We start from the raw sequence: 17854 nt of genomic DNA on the forward strand, positions 1-17854 counted from the left end.
AGGCGGAGGCATGCTGCCAGTACAGTTCTGTGCTGTTTTGTGCAGATTTCGCTGTTGTTGTGGTTTTAAATGCGCTAGTTTGCACAGACCACTTTTGACCCCTCAATGAATCTGTGCTTAAGAAGTTGTAAGGACTCACATTACCTGTGCATCCGTCTGCAGATGCATCAATCTTTGTGCTGAAAAACAGAATCTAGAGATAGTTGAGAGGAGAATTGCAAGCTGGTTTATTTTATAACCCAGTTGGTTAGTAATGCTTCTCTGTAACCAGCTGATGTTTCTTCTTTGAGAAGCAAAGTGTTTGGGTGTTTGAATTTTGCTTGTGCTGATCCTGACATTACCTCTGCCTCTGTTTCCAGACTCTGCTCCTTTGCTGCTATTAGAAAAATCACTGATTCTAGTACTCGCCGTTTTTTTGTGAATCTGACATCTCTTTTTTTTCCCCAGGTACGTCTGAGAAGAGGCTGTTCTTTTAGCACATGGGATACAAGTGCAGAGGAGTGCCCCTTATGGCAGTAATGTACATGTGTCAATGGCAGTTCTTCACAGGAGCAGGGCAGTAACTCTCAGGCAGAAGAACAGGCAATAAAGCACAACTTTAAGAGGAAGAACAGCATGGCCTCTTAGGCTTAGAAAAGCAGAATTTGCCTGTACATAAGGGATCAGAATTGTAATCTGTCAGTATGAAATGCCACATAACAGGCATGGCATGTATAACGTGGGAGCATAACTGTGCACTCTAACAATGTGCCCTAATCCTGAAGTCAGATGTCTCTTTGAATGTCTAAGGAGAATATGGTGGCAGAAGTGATTATCTCAGTATAGGTAATCGAGGCACCTCTGTAGTGTTACGAACAGTATTATTTGATGGAGAAGATGACTGACCCAGCAGAGCAGTAGCTGGCAGAACAGTCCAGGAAATGCTGAAGTTTATGTCTGTTTTGAAGGAGAGATGAAGATGCGGTAGTCAAAACAACTCAATCTATTCCTAGGCATTAGAGGTGGAAAAAAAAAAGTAGTTATTCTATAAGCTAAACGAACAAGTGTTTGGCAGTAGCATTATATCTGCATACACATCGAGTCTTTGTAGTGGTGTTAGCAGTGTGCTATCCCGAATGCTTTTCACTATGTTCTGTCTTTTGTTTGCTTTCTATTCTGTTGAGAAGAGAGCTCTCCAATTAAGCTGCTTAAGGATCTTCTGCTTTGCACAGTACGTTCTTTCTAAGCTAAGCAAAATGCCTCGGCAGTGCCTCATTGCTGTGCTGGGAGGTGATGGCCATTTCTGTGTACTGATTAGTCAAAGCTCGGTGATCTGAAGCAGTCTAACCCAAACACCTCAGTTATCCAAATGTCAGAGCTAGTCACTAAGGTTTGATGTGAAAACTCAAGTCTTCAAGTGTTGGTGCACTGGTCATGCTCTCAGCACATAAATCTTTTCCTGCATTGGCAGATGAATGAACTTGGTGACCTGCGACGTCTTTTCCATCTCTCTCACACATGATTGTCCGTGCTGAAGCCTTAGGGCATCACTGTTGTTGCCTCCTTCTGAGCCAGCTGGCCTCAGGGAAAGAATCTGTCTGTCAGTGACTGGGGGAGCTGGCCAACTGGCTGTGAGTTGTGTGCTGGCTCAGGGGACCCCTCCTTCCTACTTTTATAGCCTGCAGAAATAGGCCTCTCTATTATCTGAACCCATGATTGTTTGGAGATTGCTGGGCTCTGCCACGACCCGGGGATAATAGCCTTGTGCTTTATAGTGTCCTGCTGCCCTTTAAATTTGAAGTGTAGTGAGAGCAAAGTGTGGCAGTTCTTGAAATAGCACAGAAATGGAGCCAGCCTGGGGCATCTGTGGAGATCTAAAGCAAGTGGGGTGCAACCAGCACAGCAACCATACTGCCAGACCTGTGCATCCCTTTGCAGCCTCTGCCTCCAAGTTTCACTGTAACCTAAATCCACCCTCTCCTGCTGTAGCAAAAGGGTAAAGATAACTCTGGAATTACAGCTGGCTTTCTGTCTGTGAGATGGGTCCTGTGCGTAGCACGAGTCTTTCAGGTGGAGGCAGCATGTGCCTCAGTGTCGTCAGGGCAGTGAGATTAGGATAGTGTGTAACTTGTGAGATGGGAGTGTGAACTACCATGGCATGAACCTTCCTCCTTTGCTCCTCTAGCCCCGACACAACAGTAGTGCCTAGAACATTGCTACAGTTGAGGAAGAGGCCTTTGAATCCAGAAGGTCCTATTTCCTTTTTCATGTATGTGCAGGCTTCCAGGTGTTGGAGAGAAAAGGGTAAATTAATGAAGAGATGAGCCCTCCTCACAGGGATAAAAAGAGAGTTTAGTTAAACAAGAGGACAGCAGGAGCAGGAGAACAGACGGATGAAAAATAAATGAAAACAGTAAAGAGATAAGCAGTATCTGGAGAAGAGAAATGGCCATATGCTCAAAAATGTCTGAGTTTTGGGACCCCCCAGCCTTACTGTATTTCTCATGAGAGTTAAGCTTCTGAGAACAGAAGCTACTATTGGAAAAACTTTTTAGATTCCCGAATCACTTCTGATGACTTCCAAATTTTTATGCAGAGTCTGACACACTAGGAAAAGCTTCTCTTTGTCACTTAAACTACTCCATTCTAGGAAATGCAGGAACCTGTTTGGAAGGTTTCTTGCATGTTACCCATGCAGGATGCTGTGGAAGATGAGATGAAGGTGCACAGAACAGAGCCGGGTGGGATGTGATGTCCATTGCTGCTTGCAGTTCACAGAAGGAATAGTGTGAGTTTTTGGAGTATTTGATCACAAAAATGTATCAGACAAGCAGCTGTGCTGAGTCATACTGAAGGTTTATATGGCCTTGTATGCTGCTACCAGCTGTGGCCTTTGTCACATGGCCTGTGAGCCAGGTTCCTACATGCAGATACTGCCCCAATTTATTCCCTTGACATCCAACAGATTTCAGCACAAATCATCTTTTGTGAGCCAGTTGTGGTGGCTTTCAGCTGAGTCTGTTCCTTTACAGTCAGCTTTGATGCTTGAATTAGCTAGATTCTTTTTAGTATGTAACTTTTTTTTTTTTTAATTTTTCCATCTTCCTTTGGTTAGTGTAATATTTCTTCTCTCAACAGGTGCTCTGAGAATTTACTTCTCTGGCTTGTGAGGAACAGAAGGCTGTCTTACATGCCACAATAATATCTAAACTTATGGTGATACAAAGCACCTTTGCACGTTGAGTTCATATTCAAGGAAAACACCAAAGTCAGGCGTCATCAGCATATGTGTAGTCTAAGGCTGAGTCTTTTAATAGCTAATTCCTATGCACCACACTCTGCATTACCCTGATATCTGGTGATGAAACAGCGTTCTGTAAAGTGGCACTGATACTGTGCATCTTCTGGCAGAAGTTCTTAAAATCTGCACTGACTGTAGTTGTTCAGTAGAAAGGTAAGTGTGCCCCTTAGGAGAGCTGGAAGGGAGAACTGCTTATCTGCACACACCTGAAACTGGAAGGGACAGTTCACTGGAACTTGATTTGCTGCATGCTGGAAAGACTAATGATGATTCTGCGTTACATTGGCAAAGACATGAGGTAGATGACAAAAATGCTCTTACTGTAGTGCCTGGGTAGTAGAAATTTATGAGAAACCTGCTCTGTTTTTGCAACCTGTGATGCCATTTCAAAATCTTGCTGTAAGGTTTTTAAGGGGGAGAGCTGTAATACTGTAATCTAAAGAATAAAGGCACCTGCACTAAATCTGACAGTAACTTAAGTTCTGTTCCTAACTGCTGGTAACATACTATTGCTGTAGAAAACTATTTTAATCTTATTTGCAGTGTTTTCACTGTAAATGGGTAGAGTGAGAAAAGGAAGGAAAAAAAAAAAACTAGGAAAAGCAGCTATGTCATTTTATGCTGACATAATACTGTCAGGGAGTAAAGAATAAAATGGCTTCTGTCATATCTCTTCTCTACTTTTTCTTCCAGCAGCTCTTCCTGTTCAGTGGAATGTAGCTATGATGTTGATCAGAGGGTTAAGTAGATAGCACCCAACCACCTGTTAATACCATACCTGTTCTATCTGAATTGCAAGAACTTAGAAGAAATTATCAATTTCTGTAAAACTTACCCCTTCAGTGAGGAGCATAAGGAAAATCGTAAAGACTTATAAAGCTTCTTGTGGCCCAGGATAGTGTTTTAGCTGAAAACCTTCACCTGTATATTCTGATTTCCAGCTACCTGGGACTTCCTTAGCTGCAGGTTTTTAAATTAAATAGTTCCACATGCTGTGTGTATCCCACTACCTTTGTGCTCCCCATGTATTTGTCCAATTGATATTTTAAACCCATGAACACTTCTGGCATAGACCTCCACTTCTGGAGTGGATGACCCAGCTTGACTACATGTTGTAGGAAAAAATAAAACTGCTTCTGAGTCTTCCACCCACTAATTTCATTTGATGACTTCTGTTTCTTTTGGGGTAAACACTGGAAAATCATTCTTTACTTTCTTCACTTGTGATTTTATAGACATCTATGACATTTATCATAAACTGTCCAGCTACCTTGCTAGGCTGAGGATTCCTTATCTTTTCAGGCACTCCTTACATGGCAGCTGGTCCATGTTTTTCATCAAGCTTTCCAGTTCTGCTGTCTTTTCTGAGAAGAGGCAGCCATACCTGTGCACAGTATCCAAGATGCAGATGAAACTGATTTAGGTTGTGGCATAAAGTTTTTCCATTTTTTATTTTTTTCTAAAACTTAATTTCCATATTTGACTAGTACTTATCACTAAGCTTAGATTTGAGAAAGGTTTCTAGTATAATGCCAAAATTTCTGCCATTTCAGTTCCCATCAATCCATACGTCACGTAGAATTGTTTTAAGTAATTATGCGTTACCTGGTGTATTAAGAGTGGATTTCATTTGCCACGTAGTCATCATATTGTTAGTCATCTGAAACTCATGCCAGATTTTTTGTTTTTACTTACTTGAGTAACTTGGTGATAGCAACAAACCTAGAATATTCATGTCAAAATAAGGCTCACCTCAGCTTTTTCCTGGAACATTTGGTAATGCATTGGACATACAACATGCGATATCCATAGCAACAGCTATGGATCTAGAGTAGGACCCTGCAAGACTTCACTGCATCCTTTGTTGGGAAAAATTAACTTCTTATTTTTCTTCTGCTTTTTGTTTTTTAGGTCACTTCCAGTCTTCACCCATGGCAGTGTCAATGAAGACTTTTTCTTGAATTCAAGTAGACTTTATCACAATGATCTCTCATGCCTGCATGCTCAGTGACTTTTTTTTCAAAGAACTCTAATGCATCTGAGAGGCACAATTTCCTTCTACAAAAGCAGTGTTGATCTTTCTGTAAAAAGAGAGGTCATTAGATTGTTGCCAGTAAGGGGCATTCAAAAGCTGCAAATTCAATGGAGATTAAAAAATAAGATTTATCAAAACCCAGTTGTGAAACAGAATTTTCGTCTTTGGTTACAGAGCTGTGGCTTTATTAAACACACCAAATATTGGGTGATTTTCAGACACTGACTGCAAAATGGTTTGTTTTGTGATTTAATGGCAAACATGTTTTGTATGCAGACCTTATTTGAATGCCAAGTCTGAAATTCTAGCACCAAGCTGTTTTCTAGTTGTTTATCCTTCCGGCAGAAGTAGTGGCCACATTAGTTTACACTTTCGTAATTACCATGTGTGTGAGAGGATTTTTGCCATATATATGTATATATTTACTCCCCTAATTTTGTATCTATGAAGAGCTACGTGGGATTACCTGTAAAATCTGTGTCTGTTTAGCAGCTGTTAGATAAGTAGCACTGTTTTTTCCATGTTGTCTTTAAGTTATCCTTGCTTTGGGGGAACTGCTGTGAGAAATAGCCATAATTAAATCCTTTGATTTTCTTTTTCAGAAGTCAGGAGGTATATTGGTCCATTCTCTCTCTAATTCTGATGACATTTTACAGAAAAACAGGACTGAAAGATACAGATCAGATCTACTTATACTGATTTTTAGCTGCTTGTCCTTCTGTTGAACTACTGACGTGGAGGTCAAAGACCTCAATCGTCCTTTGAGCTGTCTGTCCCCTGTGGATGGAACGACTCATGCTGGTATCAATGACTGGCATGCAGCGTAATTTTTTAACGAGAGACTACTGTGAAAAACAATCCTATGGAAATGCATTCCATGGTAGCGGAGTAGCAATCAACAGCCCTGTCTCTCCCCACTGGGAGATGACTAATATTCAGGTTATTGCCAAACTGTTAATACAACATAAAAAGCAAACCCATTCCAAGACACACGTAGAAATCTCGGATGAGCTTTCTCATTAAATTAAACTTTTATATATATGTAGGAAGCAGTTTTAATTATGTCTGTCCCTGGAATCATAAGCAATGCCATCAGGTTACCATAACATTTGGAGTGGAGATGTACTCAGCATTTCTGGCATTCCTGTGTATTGGCACGTGGCTGTCCATGCTGTGCATCAAGGCTGTGCTGGAGGATAGGTGGCTGACTGGGTGGGTTGAGTAGTCATTATGCAAGCTAACTTGCTTCTGTGTCAGTTTGTCAATAGAGGCATTACAAAAATCAGTAGTAAGCTGTTTGGGAACTGGGGCTTTGCCAGACTAGAAGAATTAGCAGCTTCTTGAGTACTGGCAATAGGAATTGGGTCATCTGAGGAAGTCGGACGTGTGCTCAACAATAGATGGTAGCTATAGTTTATTTAATCAGAAGGTTTAAGATGATTGTGGGGAAAAGGAAGAGAGAGGATGGCTGTTGTTGTGAATGTACTTTTTGCAGATACACAGAAAGCATTAATATATGTCTTTAGGGAACAAATTGGCTGCCAACTCTGTCATAAGCATGAGAATGTTGTTTGCTACCTGAATTGTTCTCCTTTTTAGCTTCCTTATTTTAGGCAACATGTTTGTTTGATGAATTCTCTCTTACTTTGGATACATCTGAAGTGCCCCACTGACCTGCTCAGGTTTTGAAGAGGTGTAAAGTCTTTTTGGTGAAATTGCTTCTGGTTTATAAAGAGAATAGTGTTGGTTTCCCAATCATACTGAAACTTGGTATCTTGTTCCAAAAAAATTAAATAGGAAAGTATTTGATTGTTCCCTAGAGAGTCATGAGAATAATCCAGAACAAGGGAAAAAAAAAGAAAGATAATTTCTTGTAATAATAAAAGAACAAAATGGTAAGGTACATGTGAGTTGTGACTTGACTCAACTGATGCTCTATGTTGGAGTGAAGGTGCAACGGAAGGGGAAGTTTTATGTATGCAGGAATTTTGGACAGGCTGTTGGGTGCGATACTGAAAGCCTTTTAAATTGCTTTGTTTCCAGAAAAGAGGGTTGTGTGGTCCAGTAGCTGGATTTTGCTTGCATTTTTCCCCACTGACCTATTCTGCTTTTTCTCTGTTGTAATTTTCTCGCTTTGAAACTATTATTATGCTCACCCTTGTGAACTGATTTGTTATAGTTGGTGGAAAAAAGAAGGAAAACCCAAGCATTGCTGTATTTTGAGGAAGGACTGATAGATGTAAAAAGCCCCAGAAACAGACAAGAGAAACGTTAGAGAAATTTTAGTGCAGAAGTAGATTGTATATTTGTACATGTACTTCGTAGAATGTGCCATTCTCTTTGATTATGTTTGAATAGGTAATTCAGTAATTCCTGTGAAGAGGTATTTAGAAGCTTCAGAAACGTTCATGACCTGTAATTGTAGTTGGTGAGAAGGGGTCTTTCCTCATAAATTCATAGGCATGCAGAAACTAGGCTTCTTTCCTTCCAGAAGGAAGGATGAACTTTACACAGCTTCAATTTATTTCTTCCTTTCAATAATATATTTGGCCAGGTTTTAAAAGGATTCAGCTTCCATTTGAGCACCTAAATTAAATGGTTGTACTTGCAAGTGTTCAGCATCCAGCCAATACTTTCATTTCTACGAATGTAGCCAATTGGGAGAGAAGCTGTTTTGCCCATGTGGCCAGTTATTTGTCAAGTTGGTTGTGATCAACACTCGGAGCGCTCCGGGAGCACTCTGTTAAAGTACTCACAGAGCAGGCAACCTTCTGGGGCCATTTATAAAGCCATACTGGTGGGCTAATGGGAATGAAATTCTGAAGTTGTGCAACCACACTTTGTAAATCAAAGTGGAGAGGGCTCATTGAAGGTTGTTCTCTTCACCTGCTGAGAGAATTCAGCAAAAAATGCGGGGAATTTCAGGTAGTTGCTCCCACAAGCAAGAAAACATTGAGCATTCACAGAGCAGAAGTCAGTGAGGTGTGCAGAATTACCAGGCTGTGTTAGGTAAGCAGGGAGCATAGCTGGGAGGAGTATCCTTTGGGAGCAGTGCACAGCTGAACAGCATACATCTAAGGCTTTGTCCTGTTCTTCTTGGCATCTTGAGAAGAAAACAACCTGAGGAATCGCAGGTTTGTGGCATTCAGCAACTGGAGGCTCTAAATATGGATTAAGACTGTGTAGCTTAAACCAGGGAAGTTATTGGTGGCCAGATCACTCAGTAGTTACTGCATAGTAGTTACTCACCTTGAGACGTTATCTGTCTGAAGAACCATATGAACTTCGTTTGATTCTTACTTCATGTTCAAACTAGGTTGTTCCTGCTCTACTCAGCACGTACAGAAGCCTTAGAGGGGAGCATTAAAATTCCTGTTGGAGTCTCACAGTGAGGAGACAGTGGTTGATAGGACTGGATATTGGACTGCTACTGGTACACTTGCATGCTGTTAGTGGCACGCGGAGGTAATGCTGCCTGGCACCTGATGACAAGAGCATCTGTTGTGTGAGAGAGGAGAAGAATGGAGTGATAGGCTACAACTTCAGTAACCTGGAGCTTTCTTCCCTGTTGCCTTAATGCTTGGCCTCTTCCACAACACGGTGTTTTAGGTTTCAAACCGAAAAGAGAGCTTCTCACAAACACTGTGCTGGTTTGGTAGCCCCAGAAATACATGGGCTGTTCTAAAGCACAAAGGTGTTGAAGAAATCCTTCTCTGAAGATGCAAAACAATGATAAATAAGGACCTTTACATCTTGGTATTGCAGCTGTAAGCAAAAACGTCAGGTGTGTGTTTCTGACAGTGAACTTCTTCCTTAGCACTGAAGATGCTGTTGACAAGACAAAAGATGCCTGGAGACGGAGAGCCCCTAACTCCAGTTGGTGGGGAGTGTCCTCAGGCACTTTGCATCTTCTGTTGTTGTCTTGCTCATGACTAAGAGATGTTGGCTGCATGGGCAACGCTCACCCCTCTTTATTTAAAAGATCTTTTGATGTTTTTAAAGGATTTCTCTCTTTCATGGCTGATTTGCTGTCCCTTAATTTGTATCACAGGATATAAAGGTGTTACAGGTCTGACTGATACAGGATCTTACAGAAACTTTTTGTATTGGTCTGACGGCAAAAATCCATCCAAGTCCCAATTCTCTTCTGTTTTCCCCCATCTTTACGCTGTTACTGAGGCACAGCTGTATTGCAAGCTCTAAAGCTTTCCTTAAAGGGAAATCTTTTAGTTTTTATGAAACTTGCAGCAGGGTGCCTAAGAAGACCAGCTATCACAATAGATAATTATTTTGCATATTTATCTGAAGCTAAGAGAGCTGAACCTTTGGTCTTTCTTTGCAAACCTTCATGCTGAGTTGGAGAGTTTATGGGGAAGATCTAGAAATGTGTGCTGAATTGTCTGCATAGGGATGCATCTTCATAAGTTACAGGTTGGGTGGTGATACGGGAGGGAAGGGGGTTGTGAAGTTCATTCTCCTGATGCTAAATTGGCAAAACTGGGCTTTGCTGCTTAAATCAACCCTGCGAACCTGTGATCTGAACAATTTATAGGAATTTACATTGAGCTTGCCTTAATTCCCATTTGGTGCCTCTTCAGCTTCAGTAGTTATTTTAAAATCATGGTAGTTGAGCTCCTCCTGAGTTGCTTATGATTTCTGAAGTGTTGGTGTGGACAGACTGGAGCAATGCCATGAGCCAAAGATGTCTGCATGGCATTGAAATGCTTGCTGTTGTGTCTGAGCTGGGGCAGGCTTGTGGAAGCACCTCTGCTGCATCAACAACTGCACCAGGTGGATTTACAGAGCTTTACGTTCAGATTTAGCCTGGCTGTTTCTGCACAGGGTGGCACTATGTTGTAGACATTGCACTGAGTCTGGCACAAATCGGAATTGAATCTGAATCTCTTAGGTTTCAGAGCAGCATCCAAATTAGTGTATTTTTTCCATTTATTGTTTCTTCAGCTCTTTTGGCTCCTGTGATAGCAACCAGGAGATTCACCTGCGATCAGAGTTCATCCCTTTACAGGCACTACAGTGTGGATCTGTTATTCTTTACAGTCGGGCGAAAGACTCCCATTCTCACAATTCCAGTAGAAATGGATCCGGTCCTTACTGAGCTGGAGCAGCTGCCGCCTTTCCGAGGGGGTGCAGCTATGGCTAGTGGCAGAGCTGGGGTGAGCACGGTGGGGTTCTGCGGAGCGGCTGAACAGAGAAACACACTAAAGGGTGCCTACAATGTGAGGGGCTAGTGCCTCTCTTGAGGGTACAGGAGGTGTGTGCCAACATCTGTACAACGTGTGTTGACTTAAAATTGTTTTGGTTTACTGGGCTTGATGTGTTCTTTTCCAGGGCAGTGCTACAAGTCAAGGTATGTAGTTTTTTTGATCACTATAAAGATGTATAGTGGAATAACGTTGGAGAAGGAAAAACCAGGTGTGCACGCTGGCTTTGTAACAAGGTCAATGTTTATGTTAAGATTGCATTGCTCACTTCCTAGCTATGGAACTACTGTAAGCATCATACCATACTTAAGCTATAATACATAGTTTTAGGGTCACTAATGGTCATTATCTGATGGTTAATGCCTGAGGGAACTCTGTATTACTGCCACTATGGATTGTTTTTTTTTTTTTTTTTGTGTGCTCTTGATTTCCCACTTTACTGAATAGCTGCTGACAGTGTCCTGTCAAAGCTGGCTTACAGCACGGCAGTGTTTGACACAGGACAATTCTATGGCTTTGTTGTATATGTTTTAGAAGAATGCATCTATATCCGCTGCGCTGTTTAATTGTATATTGCTGGAAAATTCAAGCATAATAGGACATTTTGCATTACATTGCATCTTACACTAGTGCTGCATGTTTCAGATATCGTAAGATAGAAAAGGGACAGAATAATTTGCTTTTTAAAAATAATTGTATTTATGAGACTCAGTGATAGTCATATGGAAAGTGCATAGTATCAACAGCTCTGAAAATAAAGCTTTATAAAGCTGATTTTCATTTCTTGTGCTTACATAACTTTTCTGCTGAAGTATTGTAGATTCAGTTTATCATATTTTCAAAATCTGTTTCTAGAAGTTACTCATCTCTGTTCTACAGTGTTAAAACTGCAAGCAGTATCATGTGTTGAAATTTGGCTGTTCACTATATATTCTAATTTTCTATGGCAATGTGAAAGGATTACTCACAAAATAAGAGATAAGGGAAAAATGGAAGAACATAATGATTTGCTTCCAGATGTGAATTCTTCCCCTGAAGGTATAGGCATGAAATGACAGATACTCAGCTCAATAGTGGATAAAAAGGTCTTAATATTAAAAACAAAATGTGACAGGAAATATACCTTGCAAGCATAGCCGCTTGGATACTCATCCTCAGTTTCATTTGCCACCCTGAATTAATATTTTAACTTCGTAAGATCTGGAAGGGAGTTGTTTAGTGATTTTCATTGTGCTGCTGTATAAAAAGCTGTATTAACATTTATAACTGGCAATTTTATCAAGAACTACTATATAATATAAATCTACATTAATTATTGCCCTTGTTAAAAATGTGATTACAATGTCATAAGTCTTTGTTTGTTTATATACCTATTAAACAACCGGTAACTACAGCCGGGCTGTTTTCTATGTGGGAAATAAACAAAAAAATAACAGTCCAAACACATGTACTCATTTTTATTATTAAATAAAGGACAATGAGAGATTTAGTTGAACTGCAGCATATGAAATGCTTTGCTCCCGCTACAAAAGGAGAGCAATTTCATGATGTTTATCGGTGTGGTCCAGCCATTGCATAATAGCCACAGCTAGCCACAGTACACATAATTATGATATATCTCTCATAATCTCTATTATCATAATGCATTTTTCTTCCACAAGAGAAACTAGATGTGTAGTGCTCTGTAGCTGACGATTTTGCTATCTTAAAGAGATGCTGAGTATTTGAGTGATGGTTGAATTACCTATTTTATACTTAAGTACATAATCCCAAGAAGGTTTAAATCAACGTGTTAATTGGTAAGTGATACTGTAATTATATGTATAATCATGGAAATTTTGAATCCAGATTATTTACTTGCTCTCAGGAAATTAATCTACAGAGGTCATATATTAGATTGCTTGTTTATTAAGTGGAACCCCTGTAGTTACAAAGTACTGATTGGCTATAAGCTGAATGAAGCATTCTTATGGCTGTATCCAGCAGGTGTCAACAGTTCAAATCTTTGAGTGCGTATTGATCCAGATTCAAACAGTTCATTAATCTAAGCACACATTATATAGATTTTTCAATGTAATTTTGAAAGAGTTGAAAAATTGTATTGAATGATGAGAGATGATACTCAAATTATGTTTTTATGGCATATCTCCCTTGGGTTTGAGAAATACTCAGATGGGCTTGGGTGCTAAAATGGGCACTGTGTTCTGATTTGTATTTTCAGATGTACTTTTCTGGCTTCAGAGTAGGTTCAGTGGGTGAAGTACTCTTTGCTTGCTGGCAGACCAAATCATCTGCTTTTCTAGCATCGGGTTTGTCACATATGGCCCTTGCTTTTGTTTTGTTTGCTTATGTGGAAATAGTGTTGGTACCACTGAGGAATCCCAGAGACATCCAGACATGCCTTATTTTATGTCTTCTCCCTGGTCTTCATCCCGAAATCCTTTAGATTCCTCTGGCAAGGCAGTACAGCATGGGCTTGAGTGGGATGGCTCTAATTAAATGATCTGAGCAGCTTGAACCTTTGTTGCTAAGCGTGTGCCTAGGTGATTCGTTTCATAGGGAAAACACCACTGAGAGCCTGTTAGGGGAAGTAGTCTGAGGTAATTGCCTGGATCTTACCCTCTGGCATACCTGAGAACAGAAATCAGCTGGTCATTCAGATCAGTCTCAGACACATTACTCTCACATACAAATTTAGTACAACAAAGGCTGCTTCTCTTCCGTGATGAATTCTGTCAGAGCTCTATCAGCTGGTGTATCTTGGACTAAAAAGGAGTCCAACTAAAGCAGTTAGACTTTTAGTTCGGCAGTTGTAAGATGTTACTTCTCTTCTCTGCTAATTGCTAGTATATTAGCTGAAGTAGACAACAAAGAAAAGAAAGAAAAAGATGTTTCTGCTGCTATTAAGGAGGCAAAAAAGAGGGGAAGATTGTTCAATTTTAAAGGAAAAATGCAATGTAGAAGAGCTCGAGGCTTTCAGGAGTTATATTTTAACCTTACAATAATGACGAAGCTATAGATACACTTCAGTTCTGCTGACCAATTTTGATTAGATTACAATGACACTTAGTATGATACCTAGTACCGTGGTTAGGACAGCAGTAATGCTTGCTTAATCACTTACAAATGATAAGTTTTTTTATTTTCTTTTTCTGAACCCCTGCCACTTGCAATTTTTTTGCAATATTTTAAAAGTTGATACCTCTTTGAGACATTTGCTAGAATATAAAATGAATTGTAAAGCTGCAAAGATAACAACTGTGCAATAGATCATTGTAGATCTGATGCAGTAAAGATACTGTACAAAATCTAACCCAACCATCTTACCATGTATGCTTCTTTTATGCTGACAATATTATTTCCTAGTAGTGACAACTAACTTTAACATTTCTCAGGTTCTCTGCTTGATTTCACAAAATACAACTTGCGCTGTGCAGCTTGCATACTAAAAAAAAAGTATGCAAAATTGCAATAAAACTTTAAAACTAATGAACAGAAGTTTTTTAAGAAGAGTTGACATGCCTGTCAAGATAATGCAGATAGAATTTTATACATCTGCAGTAGGACACAAAATTAATTAGCAAAGAACCTGACACTGTTAGTCCTTTTTATTCAGTTGTATGAAAGCTTCAGTGCTCTGGAAAAAAAAAAAAAAGCAGAATTTAAAACTTCTCAAAATGGCAGGTTTTCATTACAGATGTTAATGCATGTTCAAGTTCAATTAAAAAGAATGTGCGTTGTATCAACTTTTTATTAAAAAAGAGTAATTATGGTACAGATTCTATTCAAAGGTATGTTATTTAATAGATTTCATTTTAATGCAAAAGATTTGTGGTTTTCAGCAAGTTATCGTCGTCATCTTGTAATTTTGGAGAACCAGGCATATGCGGTGGTGCAGTCGTCCGTCTTCCATCAAGTCCAAGTGTGAAACTTAGTCACTAAGACTGGTGACATTTCCAACGTGAAGTACAGGTTGAGCACTTCATACGAATATAAAATAGCAAGGGCCCTTTTGTAACCTTTATGTTTTTAAAGGTATTTTATCCAGATCCTCACTCCGTTTTTGGAACATGGGTGATTCAGATTCACAACGCAGCTTCCAGATGCAGGCTGGCTTCACGGTGCCAGTAGTGACTTCTGCAGATGGTTACGTGGGGTAATGGCTTCTTTCTTTCCTTCTTTCTCAGAAGTGAGCCATTCAGGATGTCAAAAATGGCTTACCGGGGGACAGGCCTTTATGTGGCGCCCACGTTTGCGGTGGGCGCAGCTGCTGTGCGGAGCACCAGGTGTCACTGTTCCTCCGTGGTGAAGTGCCTGCCTGTGCAATTTTTGGGCTGGGAGTGCAAAGTAGCTGGAGGTGGCAAAGGTTTGCAAATTTCGTCTGTGTTGTGCTACTTTGGATCATGTAGTCGTGACCTTTGAGACAAACAGCAGCTGGATTACTAAGCGTTTTCTCGTGTTATTTAAGCATCAAGTGTATAGTTGGGAGAGGCATCAGCAAGCCATTTTTAGCTGGATTGGTGTGAGCCAACTCTGGTCTGCTATTTTTGAACCACTGAAACCTTAACACAGAGGAAAGACAGCAGTTTTCTAATCTCCATTTTCCATATCAGCAACGGGATGATTTTATTTTTAGCCAGTAACTGGAGGAACTGGATGAAAACGCTACCAGAACTTTGCAGATGAAGGTTGGTTAGGTAGTATCTGCCATAATTTGTCTCTTGAGTCACTTTTTAAAGATCTCTTTTTTTTCTTTCTTAGTAACTAAATAGAGATCTCAGCATTGTTTAAGCTGAAACGAGCAGCCAAAGGTAAGAAATAATGCGGAAACATAGGCCATGCTCTGACAATGTGCTTTTACACCTTTATTTGGACAATAATTTATTTAGAAAGAAGTACCAGTAAAAAAATTGAATATGGACCTTGGCCATTGGAGCTGCACATGTTAAATTAAAAGCTTAAACATAGCCTCAATAACCTATAAAATCTGTCTTGGTGTGAAGGCTTCTCCCTCTGTGTAGTTAGAAGGTGCTTTCTCCAGGTCTGTCATGCCCTCCATCAAGAGAGGGTTTCTACCAGGAGGAAGTTGTTCAGTCTGGAAACAGAGCTGTAGCTCTTAAGATCTAGTGAATAGTAGCTGAAACTTGAAAACTGGAACTGCGTATGCAGTTTTTCTTATATGCAATTATTTTATCATGACTCCTGTGTCAGCTGACATGTTCAAATCATGAAAAAATGTCTTTCTAAAAGATACCCTATGAGTAGTTTAGAAGGTATGGACTTTGTGCAGGAGTTAGTAGTTGATTTCTTTTTTTAGTATTTTTCTATTAAGTGAGACCTAAGGCATTGAATCAGTCTCACAAATCCACCTCCAGATAATCTTAGACATACGTGTTGGTGTGTGACCTCTGTACTTTTGGTGTGCTTCTGAGCAGAAAATCTCAGATTGTACCCTGGCAGGATGGAAAAGCTGCAAGTTTTAGCCATATTAGATCAATGACTTTCAGCCATGTTTTTATGGTGTGTTTGTCTTCAGAAGAGTAATACTCTAAGTAAAATGTGGTTTCTTCTTGTCCCAGTGAATTATGTGCAAAAGCTACTTAGTTTACAAGAAAATCTTTGTGATGTTGAATGTAGCAAATGAAACCTGGGCTTGTTCTTTTTTAACACTTCTTCCCAGTCAGTAAAATTATTAAGCAGACAGATTACCCATACAACCCGTTGCAGGCTTGTCAGAGGTAGAGGTAACTGATTTTAACTTAGCAAGTTATGGTTTCGTTAAGACCTAAAAGTTGAAGAAAACTGAAATTGCTTTGCTAGGTAGGCTGCTCTGAGGAGCAAAAGGCAGGTTAAAATATTTTAACATCACAAACAGGACCAGGTTGTCACAGGATGTGTAACTGTGGTAGCGTAACGTTGTTTGTGGGTAGTAGAAGTGCATCTTTAAGCAATAAGGATGGAGGTGACAAAACTTTGTTAATTAAAAGTACAGGTTATGCAGCTCAGCAGGTCTCCATTTCACAGTTAATGGATTGCTACAGGGATTCTGTTACAAACTAGAGGGGGGCCGTGTTCCCCATAGGCATTTTTAGAAATAAAAGTATGAAGTTGCATCCAATTAAATCTGGCCAATAGACCCTCTCTAAGTTTAGCCTTTGAATCAAAGGTCTTACTATGTTTATAAAATATATATATATATAGAGAGAGAGAGAGAGAGACCTTATTCATTGATCGCTGAATTGTGGCCTGCTGTGGGATGGAGTGGGCTGTTCTCCATGCCACTAACACTCGGTGATAGGGGAAGAACACATTCAGTGTGAGAACTTAACGCTGCAATGACAAGAACTGAAAATTGTCTAGAGCTTTTAGCAGAAGTATAGAGAAACTTTTTCGGTCATATGTCTATAGTTGAAGCTACCTGTGCCACTGTTTCACTGCTAAATCCAGCTGCTGTCCTGTGTGATAGAGGATGCCCACTCTGAGCTGTGTTACTGATACCTTCCTGTGGCTGAGGTCCATAAAGTGTATCTCAGTGGAACCAACAAATGTGGCCTCACGGGTCTCTCCCAGCATTGTTTCCTCTTGCAGCCAGGGACAGTGAGGTGAGCTAACACATGGCATTTCTCCTGCTGCACAAAGGCTTCTCCCCCCCTCCCCTCCCCCCCCCAAAGGGCCAGAAGGAAAGAAGAGTGTTGTATTCTAAGCATGGGGAACAAAATGCTGCTGCTTCTTAGAGGTGGCAGGAGTGGCTAGGAACCAGTGAGATGTGAGATAACAATCCAGGGACCAACTTTATTCAAATGCTTGCATTTTCTTTAACGTTATTTAAATAGTGAAACTCTTTGATTGTTAAATTAGCATTAAAGCAGGATGGAAACTGGTTTACAGCCTCTGGAAGGCAGCCACACATCATCAGTGTCATAAATTATGTCCTTTTTTACCAAGATATTGGCTGCCAGCTGAAAGGTTAGAAATAACTTATTTTATTTTCAAATGCAATTTGCAGTTTATCCACGGAGAGAAATGAGCAAAATGGATGCAGCTGTCTTTTAGATTAACCCCGTAGAGTCACCAGGCTTGGAGTTCCCAGAGAAGTGTAATGCATTCAGTATTATCTCTACACAACAGGAAATCCCAACCCTACTTGGCATCTGAGAGGCAGAGGTGGAGGTACACGTGCCTGTATGAGGAGAGAGCCTGGGCTGTCGTAATGACAGACTGCTGAAAGAAAGCCATGGAATAACTCCAGGACATCCATTTAACAGTGGAGTGATGCAAACACAGGCTGATGATGTAAGAGGCCAACTCTTCTAGGGA

At 40.3% G+C, this 17854-nt stretch overlaps 1 protein-coding gene and 1 long non-coding RNA gene across 2 annotated transcripts in view; both read left to right on the forward strand.

Annotated features, from left to right (window-relative positions):
- The window catches only part of PPARGC1A (PPARG coactivator 1 alpha), a 361421-nt gene that overhangs the window by 26227 nt on the left and 317340 nt on the right, over positions 1-17854 (forward strand). The window lies entirely within an intron of this gene.
- Positions 5195-17239, forward strand: LOC118166130. The gene is made up of 3 exons (XR_004750360.1): positions 5195-7055; positions 13828-13837; positions 17226-17239. It is a non-coding gene; the product is annotated as an uncharacterized LOC118166130 (long non-coding RNA).

The sequence above is a fragment of the Oxyura jamaicensis genome, chromosome 4 (assembly GCF_011077185.1).
Source record: "Oxyura jamaicensis isolate SHBP4307 breed ruddy duck chromosome 4, BPBGC_Ojam_1.0, whole genome shotgun sequence".
In the NCBI taxonomy this organism is placed as follows: Eukaryota; Metazoa; Chordata; class Aves; order Anseriformes; family Anatidae; genus Oxyura; species Oxyura jamaicensis.